The 5,664-nt window shown below is 38.2% G+C and overlaps 1 pseudogene; it reads left to right on the plus strand.

The window, feature by feature from the left end:
• The first annotated feature begins 881 nt into the window (after positions 1-881).
• LOC138163264 (small ribosomal subunit protein eS6-like) lies at positions 882-1,647 on the plus strand (annotated as a pseudogene).
• Positions 1,648-5,664: the final 4,017 nt, after the last annotated feature.

Below are 5,664 nucleotides of genomic sequence, written 5' to 3' on the forward strand. Positions count from 1 at the left end.
ACTCTGAGACTCAGGCTAAGTCAGGGGAAACACTGAGAGTCCTGACGTTGTCCTTAGTTTAGACACCTAGAGGCTACAGCACACAAAGTCAACAACCCGGCCCCTAGATCCCAGGGTGAGGAGAGTGGGGCAGAGCCCTCTGTATCCCTGAAGCAGAAATTTGCTTTCAAACAAGGATATAGGCCATCACCATGGGCCAGTAACAACTTGGAAAATGAAACCCAAAGACAAACAAATCCTAATATTGCAAACAAGAAGAATCAATTTCCAGAGACACCATCAACTCTATACTGACACCTGAGACCACAGAAGGAAATATAAACTGGTATCAGGCCCCAAAACCATTCTTGGAAGAACTCAAGATGTATTTTCAAAAGCCAAATTAGAGAAGTAGAAGAAAAATTGACCAATTCTTTTAAAATTGCAATGGCCAAATTGGAAAAAAAATATCACTAAAGAAAACAAATCATGAAAAAGAAAAATTTGTGAACTGGGAAGGGAGGTTCAATATCTAAGTGGAGAAAATACATCCCTAAAATGCAATCTTAACATGTGGAAAAGGAGCTTTAAACCCTGAGGAAAATAATTCGCTATTGAATCAGTCAAATCAAAGCTAATGACTCTATTATAAATAAAAAAAGCACTGAAGCAAGAACTAAATAATGAAAAATTAGAAGAAAATGTAAAATATCTCATTGGAAGAAACAACTGACTTGGAGAAGAGGTTTAGGAATGTATGAATTTTTGGTCTACGAAAACTATGATGAAAAGAAAAAAAAACCAGACTGCACCACATCCTCCAAGAAAATATCAAAGAAATGTGTCCTGAGGTACTAGACTCCGAGGGTAAAATCGTCATCTAAAAATTCACCAGGCTTTCCCTTGGCAGGTCTGAAGCAAAGATGAAGGCCTGTGCAAAGATGAAGCACAACATCTCTTTCCCAGCCACCGGCTGTCAGAAACTCATAAAAGTTGATAATGAGAGAATGCAACGGGCCTTTTATGAGAAACATATGGCCACTGAAGTGTCTGCTTATGCTCTGGGTGATGAATGGAAGGGTTATGTGGTCTGCATCAGTGGTGACAAATTAGGCTTCCCCATGAAGCAGGGTGCTTCAGCTCTCAGAGCAGTCCACCTGCTGCTCAGTAAGGGCCATTCTTGCTATCACCCTTGAGGAACTAGAGAAAGACAATTCAAATCTGTTAGGGGCTGTATTGTGCATGCCAACCTGAGTGTCCTCAACTTGGTTATTGTGAAGAAAGATATACCAGTACTGACAGATACAACTTTACCTCATCACCTGGGGCCCAAAAGAGATAGAACCTGAAAAGTTTTCAACTTGTCCAAAGAAGATGATGTTCAACACTATGTTGTGAGAAACTCCCTCAACAAGGAATGTAAGAAACCCAGGACCAAGGCTCCTAAAATTCAGCATCTGGTGACTCCCAGTGTTTTCCAACACAAACGTAGTTTGCATTGCTTTGAATAAGCAATATACCCAGAAGAACAAGGAAGAATCAGCAGAATATGTTAAGCTTTTGGTCAAGAGAATGAAGGAAGCTAAATAAAAACAACAAGAACAGATAATTAAGAGATATTGTCTGTCTTCCCTGAGAGCCTCCACCTGGAAATATGAGTCCAGTTAAAAAAAAATCAGTGTTTCTAAAAATGTGTTAGAAATATATAACTTTGTCAATTAAAAAAAAAGAATTCACTGGACACCTCAGGAAAGAGATCAGAAACGGAAAATTCCAAAAAATATAATAGCCAAATTCAAGAACTACCAGGTCAAGGGGAAAAAACTGCAAGCAGCCAGAAAAAAAAAAATTTCAAATATCATGGAATTACAGTCAGGGTCACACAGGACCTGGAAGCTTCTACATTAAAATATCAGAGGCATTGGAATATGACATTTCCTAAGGCAAAAGATCTTGGACTGCAGCAAAGAATCAACTATTGAGAAAAACTGAACATAATCTTTCAGGCAAGGAGATAGTCTCTCAAACAAATAAGGGATTTCAAGACCCTCCCAATGAAAAAGCCAGAGCTTAATTGAAAATTTGATCTCCAAATAAGAGACTCAAGGAAGACACAAAAAGGTAAACAAGGAAAACAAGGAAAACACAGTCACACCCATACACACATGCACACAACTTATGAGTCAATAAGAACAAATTGTTTGCATCACTCTATGGGAAGCTATCTCTCAAATATTAGGAAAACAATTAGTATGATTAATCATATCAACAACAAAAATAGCAGAAACCATATGATTATCTCAATAGATGCAGAAAAGGTTTTTGACAAAATAAAACACACATTTCCATTAAAAACATTAGAATAAATGGAGTCTTCCTTAAAAGAATGAGCAACATCTATCTAAAACCATCAACAAGTATTTTATGTAATGGGGATAAACTTGAAGCATTTCCAATAAAAGCAGGTGTGAAGAAAGTATGTCTACTATCACCCATCTTATTCAATTTGACACTAGAAATGCTAGCAGTAGCAATAAGAGAACATAAAGAAATAAAAGGAATTAGGTTAGGCAAAGAAGAGACTAAGCTATTACTGTTTGCAGATCATATGAAGATATACTTAGAGAATCCTGGAGAATTAGTAAAAAACTACTTGAGATAATACATATATTAGGCAAAGTTGCAGAATTTAAAATAAACCCACATAAGTGCTTGTCATTCTTATATTTTTCTAATGATATCCAACAGCAAGATTTAGAAAGAGAAATTTCATTTAAATTTACTAATAGGCATTATAAAATATTTGGCAAACTATCTGCCAAAACAAACCCAGGACCTATATAAAAACAATTACAAAACACTTTTCAAATTAATAAAGTCAGATGTAACTGGGAAAACATAAATTACTCATGGTTGGATCAAGCTAATATAATGAAAATGACAACTTCACCTAAATATAATTGCACATTAGGGCCATACCAATAAATTTACCAAAAAAATTATCTTATAAAACTAGAAAAAATACTAACAAAATTCATTTGGAAGAACAAAAGATAAGGATTTCAAGTGACTTAAAGAAAAAAAAAATGTTAGGGAAGGTGACCTACCCATACCAGGTATAATCTGTATCATAAAACAGGAGTGTCATCCAAACTACTTGGTACTAGCTGAGGAATAGAGTAGTGGATCAGTGGAATAGATTAGTTACAGGACATATAGCAGTCAATGACTCTAATAATCTATTGTTTGATAAACCCAAAGACTCTGGTTTTGAGATAAGAAGTCACTATTTGACAAAAACTGCAGGAAAAATGGAATAGAGTATTGCAGAAACAGGGCATAACCAATCTCTTCCACCATATACCAAAATCAAGTCTAAATGGTTTCACCATCTAGGTATAAAGGCTGACACTCTAAGAAATCTGGGAGATCAAGTAAAAGTTTATCTGGGAAGACTTTTTTGACCAAAAAAACATGGAGACCATTATAAAATGCAAAATGGATAATTTTTTTAAAGCAATCAGGGTTAAGTAACTTGCTCAAGGTTACATGGCCAGTTATTTCTGGGTGTGGTGCTGAGTGTCTGAGCCCGGGATTCAATCTCCAGGTCATCCTGACACTGGAGCCGGTGCTCTTACTCACTGAGCCACCTGGCCGCCCCTAAAAATGGAAAATTTGGATTGCATTAAATTGAAAAGTTTCTGTACAAATAAAGTCAATGTAACCAATATCGAGAGGGAAGTGGAAAATTGGGGAAGAATTTTTAGAACCAGTGTTTCTGATAAAGGCCTCATTTCTACAATAGAGAATTGAGTCAAATCTAGAAGAATACAAGTCATTCCCCAATTGATTAATGATCAGAGGATATGACCAGGCAATTTTATAGATTAAGAAATTAAAGATATTTTTAAGCATATGAAAAATGCTCTGAATCACTTTTGAGAAGAGAAATACAAATCAAAACAACTCGGAGGTAGCACATCTCACCTGTCGGATTGGCTAATATGACAAAGAAAGAAAAGAATAAACACTGAAGAGTATGTGGAAAATGGGAGCACTCATGCATTGTTGGTGCATTTCTGACCTGACCCAAACATTCCGGAGAGAAATCTGGAATTACGACCAAAGGACTACAAAGAAGTACATACACTTTGAGCCAGCCCTACCACTTGTGATCTTGTATCCCAAAGAGATCAAAGAAGCGGGAAAGGACCCATATGTACACAACATTCATTGTAGTTGTTTTTGTGGCGGCAAAGAATCGGAAATCAAGGGGATGCAATTCAACTGAGGATGGCTAAGCAAGTTGGGGCATATGAATATAATGGGATACTGTTGTGCTATAAGAACTGAGGAGCATATGGGCTTCATAATGACTTGGAGAGAATGATATAAACTGATGTCGAGTGAGAAGAGCAGGAACAGGAGAAATGTGTGCCCATCACAGACACATAGTTTATGTGACAACTAATTTGGATAGACTGGGATCCTCTCATTTCTCCTCTCCTATCATGATGGAAAGAGATATCCACATCCAGAGAAAGAACTACAGAGTCTGAATGAATATTGAAGCCATTACTTTCTCTCTTTTTTGTTTTGTTTCTTCTTTCTCACTGTTCACTCCATTGGTTATAATCCTTCTTTACAACTTGACTAATGTTTATTGTAAAGGTATTAGTAGTTCCTATATTTTATTGAATGCTGCCACATGGGGGGGAGAAGAGGAAGGGGGAGAATACTTTAAATTCAAAGGAGTGTGCAACTGAATGCTATAAACTAAAAGTAAATAAAAAATTTAAATAAGAAAAAGAAATAGTGAGAAAGGGAAGGAAGGAAGGAAGGAAGTGTTGAGGAATGGCTATTAAGTTCAGCAGGAACTCTGATCTTATCTAAGACCAGAACCTGAGATTCAGTCTGGAAAGAATTCAGCTCAGCCTTACTTGGAGTCAGAGTTGAAAAAGTTTATTATATGCTTTACAACGGGCAAGGATCCTTAGGGGTCCTGCAAGCGAAAGGGGGCACAGGCTTTTATTTTAAAGGGTAGGTAGCGCTGGGGTGGCGAGGTAGCACAGCAAGTAAGAGCACCATCCTCAGTGTCAGGATGACCTGGAGGATCAAATCCGGGCTCAGATACTTAGCACCACACCGAGAAATAACTGGCCCTGTGTAAGGGTTATGGGATTTAAAGATCTTCCATGCCCCGTTGGACTTGCTGACGTAGCAGGAAGGGGCGGAGCAAGAGGAAGAGGAAGCCAAGCTAGCGTTCCTTCGGTGGCTGGCGGTGGTGGTGACGGCGGCAGCAGCAGAGGCAGTGGCAGCGCGAAGCCCTTTTTGAGTTAGAACTGCTAAGGACTTTCTGCTAAGGACTCCTGCTGAGGACTGCCAGGGGCCGGAGCTGCTGGGAGTGCGCTTCCAGGACGCTGGGTGGTTGCTGTGCGTGGGGAGAGGAGGACCTTTGCCTGAGGTAGCCTGTTCTGTTTTAAAGGCTTGAAAATGTGGGTGCTTTCTACTTTATCTACCTGTGCCAATGTCATAACTACTCTGATGGCTTTCACTTTCTGGTTTTGGGACTCAGTCTTTTGGTATCTTAATAAATTTTCTAGTTTATTTCCTCATATGGCAAACATGACGTATTTTCTAATGGATAATTATATCAGCATATTTGTAATCTCTATAGGCATTGTG

The sequence above is a fragment of the Petaurus breviceps genome, unplaced genomic scaffold, assembly GCF_028583685.1.
Source record: "Petaurus breviceps papuanus isolate PSGF00001 unplaced genomic scaffold, PetGlider_PUasm1.0 125, whole genome shotgun sequence".
Taxonomy (NCBI): domain Eukaryota; kingdom Metazoa; phylum Chordata; class Mammalia; order Diprotodontia; family Petauridae; genus Petaurus; species Petaurus breviceps.